The 17912-nt window shown below is 45.4% G+C and overlaps 1 long non-coding RNA gene across 1 annotated transcript in view; it reads right to left on the reverse strand.

Annotated features, from left to right (window-relative positions):
* Positions 1 to 8576: 8576 nt before the first annotated feature.
* LOC309439606 overlaps positions 8577 to 17912 on the reverse strand; it is a 40300-nt gene continuing 30964 nt past the window's right edge. The window contains exon 4 of the long non-coding RNA XR_014184040.1: positions 8577 to 8860. This is a non-coding gene — a long non-coding RNA (uncharacterized lncRNA). The remainder of the gene's footprint in view (positions 8861 to 17912) is intronic.

A 17912-nucleotide genomic window follows, 5' to 3' on the forward strand; every position in this document is an offset into this window, starting at 1 on the left:
TTTCCTTCCTTTTATTAAAAGGAAAAACAAAGAAGAGAAATCTGAGATTTGTATCTAATCCCCTGACTCTGAAGTCTGGGGTTTTAAAAACATGTAATAAAGGTCCAGATAAAATCACAAGAATTGGCAACACTTTAGTATTGCATTTGTCTGACTGCATTCCCTGGCCGATACCTAATAACATATTATCATAATTTTTTTAAGAGATGAAAATAATGATTTCACCACGATTTTGAAAGGTGAAATCCAGAGATGTGTCTGTTATTTGAGCATTTACAGTAATAGGGAAGATGATTTCCAAGCTTGCAGTGATGTCTCTAGGAGGTGGTGCTGACACTTATCACCTGTGAAAACCCAAGCCATATTAAAAATACTGGCCTACATTCCTCGGCCAGTGATTCACCATTAGTGGCACCATCATCCAAGCAGCGTATGTGGTTTAGTTCATTAATTAAGTGAAATTCATCCCATAGATGAGATATGTGCAGAGCCTGATTGGCTTCTTGCTTCCCATCAAGAAACAGGGTTTGAGTACAAGTTTAACAAGGTGCAGTTCTGGATGCTGATGGCAACATCGCTGTGGTATGTCATGATCAACCTATTAATTATGTGTAAAATAACAATAACCTGCTTGTTCTTCTAGTGTATCCATTCTAGATATGACATTTATTTTCCAATTCCTTAATCTTGCCTTTGAAAGACTGAAAGTTTTACGACCTTTCTAGGGAGAAAAGGAAAAGAGAAAGGAAGGGAAGGAAAAGGGGAAAAGGGTGGAGAGGAAGAGGAGAAGAGGAGAGGAGAGGAGAGGAGAGGAGAGGAGAGGAGAGGAGAGGAGAGGAGAGGAGAGGAGAGGAGAGGAGAGGAGAAGAAGAGAGAAGAGAAGAGAAGAGAAGAGAAGAGAAGAGAAGAGAAGAGAAGAGAAGAGAAGAGAAGAGAAGAGAAGAGAAGAGAAGAGAAGAGAAGAGAAGAGAAGAGAAGAGAAGAGAAGAGAAGAGAAGAGAAGAGAAGAGAAGAGAAGAGAAGAGAAGAGAAGAGAAGAGAAGAGAAGAGAAGAGAAGAGAAGAGAAGAGAAGAGGGAAGAGAGAAGAGAAGAGAAGAGAAGAGAAGAGAAGAGAAGAGAAGAGAAGAGAAGAGAAGAGAAGAGAAGAGAAGAGAAGAGAAGAGAAGAGAAGAGAAGAGAAGAGAAGAGAAGAGAAGAGAAGAGAAGAGAAGAGAAGAGAAGAGAAGAGAAGAAGAGAGGAGAGGAGAAGAGAGAGAGAAGAAGAGAAGAGAAGAAGAGAAGAGAAGAGAAGAGAAGAGAAGAGAAGAGAAGAGAAGAGAAGAGAAGAGAAGAGAAGAGAAGAGAAGAGAAGAGAAGAGAAGAGAAGAGAAGAGAAGAGAAGAGAAGAGAAGAGAAGAGAGGAGGACATTACTAAGCAGAAAAAACTTAGGATTTAGCTGGTTGTCCTCTCCTGCTAGAACTGATTTCTAGTGGGGTTCATTTCTTTTCTTTTTGGCTCTGCAAAATACAGAATCAACTTCAAAGCACTTTTCTTCCAGCGTGCCTTTGTCTCCTGCCCTGAACCCAAGAGACGTCTGCAAAAGGAAGGTGAAAAATGCTGTGACATGGGATGGATAGCTGTTATTTGCCAGCTGGACCCTGAGGCCACAAATCACCAGATCTGCAGCTAGTGCTGCTCAAGTGATGCTTTGTATTCTCCTGCACTTGGATGACTTTGGGGTTGTTCAGCCTGGACAACAGGAGCTGAGGGGAGACCTTCTTGCTCTCTACAGCTGCATGACAGGAGGTTGGAGCCAGGGGAGATCGGGCTCTGCTCCCAAGGAACAAGCGCCAGGACCAGAGGAAATGGCCTGAGGTTGCGCCAGGGGAGGTTGAGGTTGGATCTTGGGAACAATTTCTTCCTAGAAAGGGCTGTCGGGCATTGCAACAGGCTGCCCAGGGCAGTGCTGGAGTCACCATCCCTGGAGGAGTTGAACAGACATGTAGATGTAGATGAGGTTCTTAGGGACTTGGGTTAGTGCCAGGATAGGGCTGATGGTTGGACTTGATCTTGAGGGTCTTTTCCAGCCCAATTGATTCTATGATTCTATGATCAGGACAAGGACAAAAGAAATCTCTTCCTCGTTCAAGGGAAGAGTAAGAGGAAAGGTGAATGTTATACATGTGTCTAATTTACCTTCAGGAACCACATTTTGTGTGTCTTTGTAGTTACTGCTTGGAAAATTGTGAGGCATTCATTGGTAAGAGCACGTCACCTCCATGACTGGTTGGTCATGTCCATGAATGAGTCATTCAGACCGCGCAGGTGCAGGGAAGTGCCAGGACATGGATGGGAGGATGAAGAACTTGTTGTCTGAGGGGAGGCTGCAGAGCTTGGCTTTTTTAGCTCAGCACAACAGCAACCGAGAGGGGAAATGAGTGCTGTTACACATGAAAGGTAAAAATAGCTGGAAGCAAAAAGAAACACTGGAGTGAAAGAAAAAAATGTTGGCACAAGAACAAGTAGGTTTTAATTGGCCCAGAGTAAATTTAGTCTGGAAATTAGATGAACTTTCCTAAGCATCACATCAGCAAAATCCTGGAACAGGATTCCAGGCACTGTGAAAACAGACCTTGCTCAGATGACAAATGGGTTTAGCTGTGGCTGTGACAATAGGGAGCTCTGCTTGGTGAGGCAGCAGGTTCCCACCCTGTGCACCCATGATTCCAAGGGAACAGTGGAGAAATATCCCCCAAGAACAGTCTTTCAACCAAGGGATTGGTAGCACTTGGACCAGGGCAGCAAGGCAGAGTGTGAGGCACCAGCAGACACTTTGCAGATGAAGAAATATTCCATGATGGGGAACCCCATGGTCCATCTTCCTGTAAGCCTGCAAGATCTCTCTGCTGCTCTAAAAATGTGATTTATGCCTAATCTGGCTAGCTGTGACCCAACCACCCTTTCTGTCTCTGCTCAACCTGCCAAACAGGTGAGATCCCTGTCTTCTGGGAAAGAGACCAAGACAAGGAAAATAGCCACCCTGGACTGCTGAACTGCAGCTATGATAGACTGATTTTCTGCTCCTTGGGACTTGGACTTGCAAAGATAACCTGAAGGGTCATGTCTGAGTCTAGTGACAATACTGGCACAGTGGTAAATGTCCCTGTGTCCTTACTTATTCCAGAATCACCAAGGCTGGTGGGACACATGATCTGAACTTGGTCTTCAGCTGCTCCAGAGTTTGCTAGGGTCTAGGCAAATGCAAGGTTTTGCTTGGAACCCATCTCCTCTGTATATCTTACTGACCAGGTAACCCCCCTTTAAATCAGCACGATGTGATCACCTACACAACAAAATCCCAGAAGCCGAGGAAATGGAACGAGGATCCCTAAATGCATGTTGAGAAAGGTCTGAGATTTGTGTCTTTTTGATGCCACTTGGCACCTCTCAGATGAACTTCTGTAAGGCTCTCTTTTCCTCTCAGCATGGCCTAGGACATATGATTCACTGTTGGAGGGGCAGCCAAGTGACCTTCCCAGTGGCTTGGAGAAATGTCAAGCTGAAGTGTCCTCCCTTGTTCCCTGTTAAGGTATGGACTGGGATGCTTTTGTGGTAGCTGTGAACCAATAGACAGAATCATACAATGTCCTGAGTTGGAAGGGACCCACAAGGATCATCAAGTCCAACTCCTGTCCCTGCACAGGACAACCCCACAGTTCACACCGTGTGTCTGAGGACGTCCAGTCTCTTCTTGAACACTGTCAGGCTTGGGGCCGTGACACCTCCCTGGGGAGCCTGTTCCAGTGTCCAGCACCCTCTGGGTGAAGAACCTTTTCCTCATGTCCAACCTGAACCTCCCCTGGCACGTCTTCCTGCCATTCCCTTGGGTTCTGTCACTGGTCACCAAAGAGAAGAGATCAGCACCTGCCCCTCATCCTCCCCTTGTGAGGAAGCTGTAGCCACCATGAGCTCTCAATCTCCTCTTCTCCAAGATGAACAAACTGACTTCAGCCGTTCCTCATACACCTTCCTCTCCAAACCCTTCACCAACTTTGTAGCCTCTTCTGGACACTCTCCCATAGCTTTATATCTTTTTTATATTATGGTGCCCAGAACTGCACCCAGTGCTCCAGGTGAGTAAGATAGGAAGGACAGGTTGGGAGCTGCCCTGTTCCTAGGTTCTCTGTCTCAACCATTCTTCTGCTGCGCTCACCACCAAGCGCACACGTGCCCTGGCAGCCTCGGTGCGTGGATGGTGTATAGCCCATGAAAGGGATTGGGACACGGGAAAGGAAAGTGGTCCTCTGACCCAGCTTGGTCCCCTCATTTGGAGTTCTTCAGCCAATGAAGTGAAGACTGAGACCATGGAAACATGCTCTGTTGTGACATTCCCACTCCTCCTTTCTCAGGAGGGAAACACCAGGAAAGAACTCAGATGATACTTTTCCAACATCACGAAGCAAAACAAACAAACAAACAAAAACACCAAACAAACAACCCCATAACACTCTGAGCAAAAGCTGGAACAAAGAATAACACCAGCATAAATATGAGAATGATCAATTCACCTTTCTCTAAGAAATATTGAGATGCATTTTGTGGAAGAACCTATGTGTTCCAGATGCCTGTATCACAGACACTGATGAGCCCTACAGCAATGCAGTTTATTTTCCTGTAAAGACATCACAGGCAGTTTACTCTGACAGACTGCTGTTTTATTATGACATTTCCCCCACTTTGTACTGCAGCCAACAAATCCGAATTCCTCAGTAAAGTTTAGTGCAGGGTGCCATCTGCAAGGGGTAAAAAGGTGCCATAAATAATTTCCAGGGAGCGCAGGGGATGGAAGATGAGTTGAACAGAAGCAGAGATGTTGTTGTAACACATCTCAATCAAGGTATCATTCTCTGATCTCCACAGTCACCACTGAAGCCACCCTTCCCCTCTCTGGTCCTTCCCCTCCATGATGAAGGACCTCGGTGAGACCATCTGAGCTGGACACCAGTCTCAGCTTCCCACCTCATCTCCTCCATCCAGGTGGGTTTGAACCCCTCCTGAGCTGTTGATCAAAGAGTATTTGCCTCTGATTTATCCAGACTTCATGCAGAAGAGAGATGCGAAGGATTCTTGCATTTAGTGACTTGATGTAACTCAATCTCGGTGTGCTTCTCCCGCCGGCGTCTGACCGAGGGGGCTACAGAACTGTTTCCAGAGTCTTCCCCCATTTATCCTGTGCAGTCTGGAGCGGCAGGTCCCTGGAAAAGACATTGGAAAACAAACCTGCTCTGGTGCCTACTATAAAATTTGGTTCTGTTCAGATTAACTCTGAATTCTAGACATTCAACACCAATGTGAATGGTTTAAAAGCCATTTATCTGCACAGCAATGAAAGGACAAAATTCCTTGGCAAGGTTGGAGGCTCCCTTTGATATCTCATATACTTTAACTACCACATTTACAATGCCTGTAGTACCTTATTTTTTACATTCTGTACTTGTTATTTTCCACTTCTTCTCCAGCTGTCGTAGCAGAGAAACCAACTTTTAACTTCATAAGGGAGGTGAGACATCAGTACTGAATTAGACGTCTGTGCTTTGAATGAATCAGCAACACCCATCCTGGCATTTTTTCTCCCCTCCTGCTACACACACACAGATAGGCACTCATACACTGACTACACATTTCAGCTCTTATTCAGCCAGAGCTGGGTTTTACAAAGGAGCCACTGGTCAGACCTATACCTAATGCAACACTTGTAAAAAAGTGCTGTTTTAATATGGACTGGGCAGCTGTTACCATATAAGACACAGAATTAAAGACAGCCCCTGCATTGAAGAGCTACAGACTGGTGGCTTTCTGAACAAAAGAGTCTCCTTGCAATATAAAATAATCTTTGCATTGAACACTAAACATTCATATGTTTGTTTGTGGAAGTTTATTTCTTCTGTACCTGAAAAAAAAAAGAAGATGCAGAGGAAACAAAAAGTTTGAATGAGAGCATTGAATACCAGGAATGAAATAATTTTCTCTGCAAATTACCCAATAAATGGAACCAGAAATGGCTAAGTAGATTCTTTTTCAGCACCTTTTCCAGCACCATGTGTGCTAACAGGCAGCAGTCACCCCCATGTGAACCGAGAAGCTGTTCACTGCAAGCAAGGGGAACACACACCGATCAGAGTGCTGGAAATGCTCCTATCCACGGTGTGAATACAACACACGGGAAAACTTCTTGCAGGTTTGAGAACGCCCCATTAGTAGCCCCTCTCTCATCCTTCTGGGACAAAATCAGTCGGGATGTTCTCATGGGCTTTGCTGTTCAATTCATAAGCCTCAGTTTCCCTGTCTATAAAACAGACTATTTAGGGAACTTCTATGGGGTGTTTTTTTTAAGTTTTGTTGATCTTTGGGCAATGCAGCTGATAATTACCGTCCTTTAACGAAGGAAGCGGTGGCATCACCTCCTAGCATCAGACAACAGAGGAGAGCAACCAAAGAAAACAAGTCATCTGAGTGGGAAACTCATGAACAGCATTACCTGAAGGACTTCCCAGTGTGGATTCTCTAGTGGCTAATAAAGTTGTTGCCCTCACATGGCCGTCAAATGTGTATTTGGGAGAGTCCCAATTTGGGTTTTTCTTCTGCACCCAGTCTTCTGAAGAGGAGAGGAGATTTTGATTCTTGAGAAGAGTTACCTTCATACTGACATTTATAAGAAATACTAACAGCACAGCTTTTGCTCAGGCTGACCACATTAGACATTTTGCAGTAGAGCTTAAGATGCCCCAGCATAAATATTTCCCTCAGGAAATAAGGTGATCAGACTCTGAGACCATGAGAGGTCAATTATTCCCCAAAGCTGTGTGTGTTTATTGTATTTGTGGATTTAAAAATAGCAGGAGTTTACAAGCTCCACACTGCTCTCTGCAGAATTGCCCAAAATCCTGCCCAGATCTACTGTCACCAGACAGAATCATAGAATCATTTAAGTTGGAAAGGACCCTTAAGATCATCAAGTCCAACCATACAGAAGATACAGGACAATGCTGGAGACTTTTCAAAATAAAGGGCCATTCTTGAAAGCTTAACCATGCGCCTAAGAGCTGTGTTTGGTGTCAAATACCAGCCCTCTTCAATCTCTATGCAAAAGCTTCTCCAAACAAACCACACCTATGTCCCAACAGTTAAATCAAGATAAATTGAGTTTTGATCCATTTTTGGGTACAGCACTTGGCATTGGATCAAAGTCCTTGCAATTAAAGTCTCCTGAAAAGACAACAAGGAACCTGCCTGGGTGTGCAGAGTCCTGTCTGCTCTGGATCAGAGCATCTGAAGTTCAATAGCGTAAGTGAAATGGTTGCTGGTATCAACAGTTGATTTTAATCATCTTGTTTGGTAGGAGAACGCTGTGGCCCAGTGAACCATGCCAGTCTCTTTAGGTCTTGCATGCATCATCCCTGTGCAAATGGGAGCAAACAGGTTTTCTCACTGGTTTCCACAGAGAGCAGGCAGAAAATAGGCAATATGGCTCTAATGCAGAGTGCTGCCAGGTAGGACTCCTGGACTGATGTCTCCTGGGTGAATCATGCTTTATTTTTGGGTGGATCCACACCACTCATGCCTGGAGGTAAGATGGGGCTGAAAGGGGTGCTGCAGGGGTAGAGCAGCTGCCCATCACAAGGGAGATATGGGAAAAGGACTGGGAAGGGGCCACCAAGGGGATGGACCAGAATCTTTTCAGTGGTGCCCAATGACAGGATGAGGGTCAACGGGCACAGACTGAAACACAGGAGGTTCCATCTGAATATGAGGAGAAACTTCTTTCCTTTGAGGTGCCAGAGCCTGGAACAGGCTGCCCAGAGAGGTTGTGGAGTCTCCTTCTCTGGAGACATTCAAAACCCGCCTGGACACCTTCCTGTGTGATCTGCTCTGGTGACCCTGCGTTAGCAGATGGGTTGGACTGGATGATCTCCAGAGGTCCCTTCAACCCCAACTGTTCTGTGATTCTGTGATCAACTTTGACCTCCAAATGCACCAGGGAAGGAGAAGGGCAATGGGGCACAACCTGCAGCTGTCAGGATCACCTCCAGGTCCTTCCCTGCTCCTGCACCCCGCTCATGTCTGCCAGCCCCAAAAGAGACATAACATCGACCTCGGAGAGGTGCACATTGTATTCATTTATAGCTGCTTCTGGAAATGCATAGGTTAAAAAGTGCCAAATGCAATGGAAGATGATTTTAGGTTTCTTTTAATTACTACAGGGCTCTTCAAATATATATATATATATATTTTTTAATATTATTTTTATTTTTTTTTTTTACTAGTACATCACATAAAACTGCCTTGAAACACGTCCCTTCCAAATCCTCAAACATTACATGTCACCTTGACATTTCCAGTGTGGGTTCTTAGGAGAGTTTTTAAGAATTAAAGGTAAACTTCCAAGAAAATTTGTATGTAAAAATAGTTCAAATAAACCTCAAAAGACACTTGACAAATATAGAATGACCAGGGCAGTAAAATGAATACATGTGAGTGAACATAAAGGGGTTTTATTTTCCTTAATTCCAGTTGAACAGCCCATTATGTCTTTTCCTGGAGCCTGCAGACTTGAAAACCAGTTGCAAGCTGAACTGAAGTGGTCGGGATATGTGATCTATAAACATTCGAGTAGCTGAAGCATGAAAGCAGACGATGTGAGGTTGGGTTTATGATACCGATGCTATCTCCTTTTATTTCAGAATCGCCTGGAGTTATGAGACAGAGCCTGCTGGATTGTATAAATGTTACATAGTTTAGTGAGTGTATGAAAGAGGAGTCAGTCCTGAGAGCACGTGGGCATCGGCTGCTGTTCCTCCTGAGTGCTTGGGACTGCAAATCTGTGAAATGAGTAAAAAAAAATATAATAAAAAAAAAGAAGATACAGCAGTTCAGATGATATTTGCCAGGTGTGGATTTAAAGCCCTAATTAAGCTCTCGCTGGGGTCAATGGGAACTTTATCATGGACTGCACTGAAAGTCAGAGCCTAAATCACCAGCTACTCTTAACGAGGGACACACAGACCTTTTTCCTATCATGGCTTTCATGAAGCATAGACTTGAAGTAATGAGCAGCTCAGCCGATGGTCCTCTGGGTATTAAGGGATACATGATCCATCTACCCATGAAGAGCAGCAGCAAATACCATTATGGAGACCCCAAAGGAACCTCCAGCTGGTGGAAAAAGAAAGAATCACAAAATCGTTTTGGTTGGAAAAGACCTCTAAGATCATCAGGTCCAACCATTAACCCAACACTGGCACTAAAACATGTGGCTGATGGTGGCTCCACCACTGCCCTGGGGAGCCTGGTCCAATGCCCAATAGCACTTTGGGCAAGAAATTGTTCCCCAGATCCAACCTCAACCTCCCCTGGTGCAACTTAAGGCCATTTCCTCTGCTCCTGGCGCTTGTTCCTGGGGAGCAGAGCCCGACCCCCCCTGGCTCCAAGCTCCTTTCAGGCAGTTCAGAGATCAGAAGGTCTCCCCTCAGCTCCTGTTCTCCAGCTGAACCCCCCAGGTCCCTCAGCTGTTCCCATCACACTTGTGCTCCACACCCTTCCAGACCCGATGGTCCCATGTCAATCAGCATGTCAGGAGAGTCATACCAATTTTTCTCTGACGGCAGCCGAATGTCTTTGTCTCTGGGTAGTTGGGTGTTGTCACCATTCCCAGAGGCTCAGATCTGAATCTCTTTCTGCTGGGTCCAGGGCAAGCACTGAAGGCATCCTGCAACCCAGCGTTTGCCACTGTCTCCGTCTGCACCTTCATTAACTTTCAACGTTGTCATTATGATATTGCTGGAGGGGATTGCTGCTGCCTTGGGCAGAGAAGATATGTCAGCTAGAGAGCTGAGTAGGAGGGAAGCTCTCAAGAAAATGATTGAGGGGCATGCTTGTCATGCATGTGCATGCATACGTGTGTGTGCTTTCCTAATTTTGCTCTGAGAACCGTCTCCAACCACTCCTTTACAGCCACTGTCCTTAAATGACCTCCTCCTGTCTTGCAGCTTCAGCTCTCTGCTCCTTTCGTATATTTACTGATCCAAACTTTGAGCCTTTGGTGGACTTCTCCACCACCACTGTGTCGCCCACTGTCCTCCCTGTCTCTGAGACTTGTTGGCCTGGAGCTCTGGGAGCTCCCCATATCTTCTGCTGCTCATCCAATGATCTCGCCCTCCCCATGTTCCATGTCCTCCCACTTAATCCAACTCCCTTCTGCACATTAAGCTTCCTCCAGAAGACTCAACAATACTAACCCTTCATCAGTTAAATGCCCTCTCTGTCCCAGCAACACGTAAGTGTGGAAGGATAGAATGAAATCACGCTAAATGAATACCTGATGTGGGCTTCCCAGAGCGCCTCTTGTTGTAAAACCAGAAAGCTTGGCTGCTGAACTCTTTGGGCCAGGATCTGTCTTATATTTATATCCTGTAAATTTTCAAATCAGTTGCTGGTGCTAACAAATAAATAGCAATGATTAATCACCGGTCATTTTGGACCTGATCCAGCTTTGATTACATCAGTGGGAACCTTTCCATTTGCTGCGTGGGAGTTGGATCAGACCCACAATCCATCCTCTTCTTAGCTCAGCGCTGTCCTTGAGTGGATTTTATCTTGCCAGGCTTAAGGTGTTTGCATTCAGTTAGCTTTCCTCTGCTTCCGTGAAGCTAGTGTAAAAGTGACATATGAAATCTGAAGATGTGCCCACCAGGGACCACTGGAAACCAGAGTTTGGGATCTGAGGGATCATCATATTTCACATTTTCATTCACTCCATGAATTTTGGCAGTGAGGCTGGTGAAATGCTGTAGCCTATGAAATAAAACTTCCCCATGACAAGGCTGGAAAACTCAAATAACTTAAAACCAGCCTGGGCAATGCACTCTTGAGATGGCACTGGAGCTCAGACAAGTGACAGAAGGGAAAATCCCAATATGTCCCGTTAATGTGGCTTTTCTACCCTCTAATCATGAGAACGTTGCCACTAAGGGAGCTGAGATAGGTAAGAAGGCGATTTAAGTAGCATCAAAATTACAACTCTTATCCCTTTATATACAGCAGAAAAGAAAGGAAAAGCAGATCCAGGCACTAACATCTCTCAGCTGATGCAGCTCAAGCAACTAAAACATTGCACAATACATGATCAGGTGGCAGGGTTTATATCCATGCCTCGTGAGCATGGCAGGTCTTCTGCTGTTTGTTTCAAGGAGAACATCCTTGAGTCTTAAAAGGAAAATGTAATAATGAATCCAGCAGGCAACTGAAAAATGAATCATGGGTTTACGTGCGTGGAGGAGATCCAGAACATCATCCACTCCTCTGAGGCACCTCTGTCCCTCTGGTAACACGGCAAAGGGTTCCCTCTGTAACAAGATATACTCTCCATCACCACCTCGGCAATGAAGCAGCATCTCAGGTTCTGCCAGACAGCTGGACAACTCCTTCCACCTCTGACCCCTTGATGAACACCCCTATCTTCAGCGAGAAATACTTTCCTAGATTTTCACATGGGGCAGAGTTATTCCTTATTGAGTATTAATCCTGCTGCTGCAGGAAACGCCTGTAAATTATATCCTTTCCTACAATGGATCAACTGCCTGGGAAAGTGCAGGCACAGCTCATGAGCTTGCCTCAAATTTTGTATGTAAGAAATAGTAGGTGAAATAATTGCTATTTCCACAGGTGTTAGGAAGGATATATTTATCTATCTGAATAACTGAATATGCCTTATGTTGGCATTTAAACAATCCTTCAGCATTAAAGGTCTCAGCAGATACAATCATAGAATCATAGAATAATTTTGGTTGGAAAAGAACCTCAACATCATCGAGTCCATTTGTTAACCCAACATTGGCACTAACCCATGTCCCTAAGAACCTCATCTCCGCATCTTTTAAACTCCTCCAGGGATGGTGACTCCAGCACTGCCCTGGGCAGCCTGTTCCAATGCCCCACAGCCCTTTGGGGAAGAAATTGTTCCCCACATCCAACCTCAACCTCCCCTGGTGCAACTTGAGGCCATTTCCTCTGCTCCTGGCGCTTGTTCCTGGGGAGCAGAGCCCAACCCCCCTGGCTCCAAGCTCCTTTCAGGCAGTTCAGAGATCAGAAGGTCTCCCCTCAGCTCCTGTTCTCCAGCTGAACCCCCCAGGTCCCTCAGCCGCTCCCATCACACTTGTGCTCCAGCCCCTTCCCCAGCTCCGTTCCCTTCTCTCAACTTGCTCCAGCACCTCAAGGCCTTTCTTGGCATGAGGGGGCTTATCAGATCCTTGATAAAGATATTAAACAGAACTGTCCCCAGTACTGAGCCCTGGGGAACACCACTCATGACCAGTCACCAACTGGATTTTACTTTATTCAACACCACTGTTTGGGCCTGGTCATCCAGCCATTTTTTTACCTAGTGAAGAGTTGCCTGTCCAAGCCATGAGCAGCCAGTTTCTCCAGGAGAATGCTGTGGGAAACAGTGTCGAATTCTTTACTAATGTCTAGGTGTACCATCCATGTGAAGTAGGATATGTTGTATTACCATCACTGTGTGGAGAAGAAGCTGATGAATACAGAGATTATCCTGTGAAAAATATCTCTGCTTTCCCAGTTTATGGGCTTGTATATGCCCGGAGGTGGTGGCCCCTCCACTGGAGTGCATGTTCTGGGAGTAGTAGGCAATACTGGTTTTAAACCAAATTTTACAAGGGCTATCTGGAATCATCATCCCTGAAGGGGTTTGTAAGACATGTAGATGAGGCTCTTAAGGACATTGTTTAGTGACAGTGTTGGCTTAACGGTTGGACTCAATGATCTTGAAGGTGTCTTCCAATCAAAACAACTCTGTGATTATCTGAATCTACCTTTATCCCCGCTCCATGCAAAGCTGATGCAGAGCACTGGTGGTGCCAGTCCTCAAATTTGGAAACATTTTTGTGATTGGCACAGAAGCCTTAAGTGATGGAGGTACTCCCACCATGGCAGTTCGGAGCACGAGGTCCATGTGCAGGTCCGTAGTGCTCCAGGAACAGACATTCTCGTGTGCCACAAATTCCAGGCCACACCAGAGAGGCTTTCCAAAATAGATCTTGTTCCTTTTTACAAACTCCTCAAGGAATTTTTCAGTTCCTGCTTACAGAAATCATGTAAACAGCAAGGCTTAACCACATAAACAAACAGAGGGATATATTTTTTTCATTAGTAGTCCTCTTAAGTGGCAGTACAGTAAACTTGCAATTTGGATTCCAGGGAGTCAGTAACCGGGAAAACAACGATAGCCCCCAAGATGAATGGGAGCAGTGCACAGCCAGACCTCTCGACTGCAGAAATGTGTCTGCCCTCTCTATTGTTTCAGTGCCAGCAGTCTGCAGACAACACTGGGAAACACTGTGCTGCTTTACCATCCAGTTTTAACTTTGTCTTTCTGCAAAATCATGGGATCAGAGAATAGTTTGTGTTGGAAGGGGCCTCTGAAGGTCATCCAGTACAGCCTCCTCCTCAGAAAAGGCCTAATTAGACCTGGTTTCTCAGGGACTTGACCACAAAAATCTTGAAGACCTCCAAGGATGGAGATTCAGTCTGGAGCAATCTGTCTACTAGATAGGTCCATTCACGGAGACCATTTTTGGATCTGTTCAGGCAGTTCAAGGAAAATAAAAGCTATTTTGGAGGCAGCTGATGTGTTATCTGGGCCTGAAAGTTTTGGGGTTGTGTGTCACAGAATCACAGATTGTTAGGGATTGGAAGGGACCTCGGAAGATCATCTACTCCAATTCCCCCGCCGGAGCAGGAACACCCAGATGAGGTTACACAGGAAGGTGTCCAGGCGGGTTGGAATGTCTGCAGAGAAGGAGACTCCACAACCTCCCTGGGCAGCCTGGGCCAGGCTCTGCCACCCTCACTGAGAAGAAGTTTCTTCTCAAATTTAAGTGGAACCTTTTGTGTTCCAGTTCGTACCCATTACCCTTTTTCACGGAAAAAGAAGAAACAGCGTTTATTAAGGGGGTTCCTTCTATAAACACTTCACAATTGTAGGCACTGAACAACCCTTTGCACGTCATTCTGAGTGATGAAAGGTACAACCATATGGATTTTCTCATCTCTCCTCTCCTCTGAACACATATCCATATCAGCACTTTTTTTTGGTCTTCTGAGCAACTGAAGAGCAATTCTGCACCATGGTGCACCGTGAAGAAGGGGGTGTCTTCATGCCATCCTCTTCCTTAGGAGAAAACATCGTCATCAGCTCAGCAGGTGATCTGGGTGTTCAGAAAGGAGACTGGGTCTGCTCAGAATGCAAAATGATATTTTACCCTGAAACAAATGAGTGCTAATGCATTTCCCTACGTATTTTCGTTTTGCTCTGAAACTGTGCAGTCCAGCCCATGGAAAACATTATTTGGTGCTTCTCATATTGGCCAGAGAGGGTGTTTGCACAGATTTTATTTATTGCTTTGTTTTCATTCCCCCTGAAGTGATACATGCTAAAAGCTTCGGGATCAGCCATGTATATTTTGCTTGAGATTCAACATACTCATTAACTAATTGTGCTGGCATGGAGAACCCTGAAGATAACAAAAGGCAGCCTGGATCCTGCTTGGATGGAAACAGGAAATATCATAGAGAAAGGGAATTTCCAGGACAGGCGCACCCCTCTCCTACCTCACAACCCAGTGTTGGAACAGGCACTTGGAAAATATTGCTGTGTGCTTGTCAGGCCATGATGCATCTTCAGAGCAGGATGAAATGCAATTTCTTGGCAGCCTGCAATAGGTTTTGGTTGGAAGAGATCCTCAAGATCATTGAGTCCAACCATTAACCCAACACTGGTGCTAACCCATGTCCCTAAGAATCTCATTTATGTGTCTGTTCAACCCCTCCAGGGACGGTGACTCCAGCACTGCCCCGGGCAGCCTGTTCCAATGCCCCACAGGGGAAATTGTTCCCCAGATCCAACCTCAACCTCCCCTGGCTCAACTTGAGGCCGTTTCCTCTGCTCGTGTTGCTTGTTCCTGGGGAGCAGAGCCCGACCCCCCTGGCTCCAAGCTCCTTTCAGGCAGTTCAGAGATCAGAAGGTCTCCCCTCAGCTCCTGTTCTCCAGCTGAACCCCCCAGGTCCCTCAGCCGCTCCCATCACACTTGTGCTCCAGCCCCTTCCCCAGCTCCATTCCCTTCTCTCAACTCACTCCAGCACCTCAAAGTCTTTGTTCTCAACACAGCTGGTGCCTGCAGTAGTAATGAAATTTTAGGGACAGGGCAATAAAAGGCTGTTGGAGGGGGAATGAAGTCAACCCACCAGGCTTCTCACCATGTCTTGATAAAAGACAGAAGTGTCTGCTCCTTGCCAGACTGGGTCCTGCATCATGCTGGTGGTCTCGTTGGATGATCAGGACCTGGCCAAAATCTCTAAGGAACTGCACTGGTGAAAACAGTTCAGACTGGAGAAAATTGAGTTAGTTTTGATGGTCTGGCTTGCTTGCTTCCTTCCTCAATCAGGTGCTCTCATCCTTCTTTCTCCATGGGACTGGCTGAGCTGTGCAGAGCCTGCAGGTCATGACAGGTGGGTGGTGAATGATTACTTCACTGTTGGGGAGGATCTTTTTAATTCTGGAATTTGGCATTACTCCTAATTTTGATTGGAAACCAAAGTTTTAGAACTCAGCACCAAAAATCAAACTGGGAACCACATGGTGTCCTGCCCAGCTGTGGCCTGGAGCCAGCAGCTTTGTGCCAGCCCATCTCCAAGGCCTTCCCAGAACTGGTAAACTGGGAAGTGGTGGGCAACCACAAAATAGAGAGGATCTGGGGACTAGATCTGAAGCCTTTCCTCGCACAGATACACCACTTAGGGACATGGTTTAGTGGTGGACTTGGCAGTGTTAGGTTTATAGTTGAAACTGATATTAAAGGTCATTTCTAACCTAAATGATTCTATGATTCTATGAGGTGTGCACTCCCTAGAAGCCCACCTGGCCCACCAAGTAGGAACCAAGCTCAGGCCTTGTTCTCAAGAGAATTCCAGCCAAAATGAATGTCCATCCACAAAAGGCTTTGATTTCAGCAATTTCTAACCAGACCAGGGTCTGCTGATGTGTTTCAGCTCTATGCTGTGTCACATTTTTCTCTGTCCATTGCATATACACACAGACTGATGAGACGTTGTGCACCCTCGTGAAACTTTAGGGTTGGAAGAAGTGAGAGAGAAGATGAGATGAACTGGGCTAAAGGAGGAATAATGAATACTATATGTGACCTACATGTCATCTTGTACTTTCATTGTTGGACACCCGATCTCACTACTGAAAACACACAGGTTTCCCCTACTCTAGTCAATGGTTCAATCCAGAAGTTTTGTCCTCAGTGTTTCTTTTAAACATACCCTCTGCCCATCTTCAGGCTGTGACAGAAGCCGTCATTTCACAAGGAAACACATGCTGACATGGGTCTGTCCCAGCAAATTCATGGCCGCCATATAGACCTTCATAAAAACTAAAAGTGCTGCAGGGAAAACAAATAACAAATGTTTTCTCTCAAACTTCATCTACAGGCAATTTACTTCACAATAGAAAGTTATGTGGGGCTTTCTGCTTGGAGAAATAGATTAAGGAATATTTTGAAGGTTCTGGAACTAATTATTGAGGTGTAAGAAACTAAATCTTTGTAATCAGGACAAAAATAGGAAGCAAATCCAGACATTAAACAAGCCAAGCACTTAAATCATCCTGTGAGACAAACATGAGTCCTACGAGGGGCAGAAACATTTCAAGCAAACTGAGGGTTGATTTTAAAATTATTCAGGAGAAGAAACAGGGACAGGCAAGAATGAAGAAAACTTTGAGTTCAGCTTAGTCTTGCCGAAGATCTGCAAGAACTCAGGGTCAGATTTGGGGGAATCTGGGATGATGGATGAAGGAGAAACAAAGCCAGACAATGAGTTTGATGTAGTCTGAGGTGCCAGGCAATGAGTTTTGTGTGTTTTCAACATGCAGTTGGGACAATGGTCACATGGATATTCCTCCTGGCAGCTGGAGTAGATCCCTGCTTATAGCTACATGGGTTCTGCTGCCAGTACAACATTTCTGGAGCTGTATGGTGAAAGAGAACTAATGTGGGTTCAGCTCAGGGTTTATGTGGACCTGGGATTCTATGGTCTTGAAACAGTGGATGCACAACTGCACACAATGACAGTGGTGCCATCAGCTCCAACCATGATGGCTCATTCAGTGTACTGTTCATTATAGGTAGGTCTGGTTGAGGCTGAAATACAAAATATCTCATTACCAAGTGAACAAACCTAGAGAAAAGGAGACTGAGGAGAGACCTTCTCGCTCTCTGCAACTACCTGAAAGGAGGTTGGAACCAGGGGGGGTCAGGCTCTGGTCCCAAGGAACAAGCACCAGGACCAGAGCAAACAGCCTCAAGTTGAGCCAGGGGAGGTTGAGGTTGGATCTGGGGAACAATTTCTTCCCCAAAGGGCTGTGGGGCATTGGAACAGGCTGCCCAGGGCAGTGGTGGAGTCACCATCCCTGGAGGGATTGAACAGATGTGTAGATGAGGTTCTTAGGGACATGGGTTAGTGCCAGTGTTGGGCTAATGGTTGGACTTCATTATATTAAAAGTCTTTACCACCCAAAACAATTCTATGTTTCTATGATTCTCTAATTCTATGATTTTATGATTTTTGCCTTGAACTCAACTTAAGGAGGAGACAAAATATACCTCTAAATAAATCTTCATTTAATGCACAAATGTTTCTGGAGTAAGTGGATCTGTCTCTCAATTAGGCTTTCTCTCTTCAATCTTTGCTTATCAAGGATGACTGAAAACAAGATCTCGGACTCTGCAAGAACCTCTGCATTCCTGACACTGATTTTGTGGACATCATCACTATTTCTATAGCAACCACTTG

This window comes from Streptopelia decaocto (genome assembly GCF_964273445.1).
Source record: "Streptopelia decaocto genome assembly, chromosome: 1".
Taxonomy (NCBI): Eukaryota; Metazoa; Chordata; class Aves; order Columbiformes; family Columbidae; genus Streptopelia; species Streptopelia decaocto.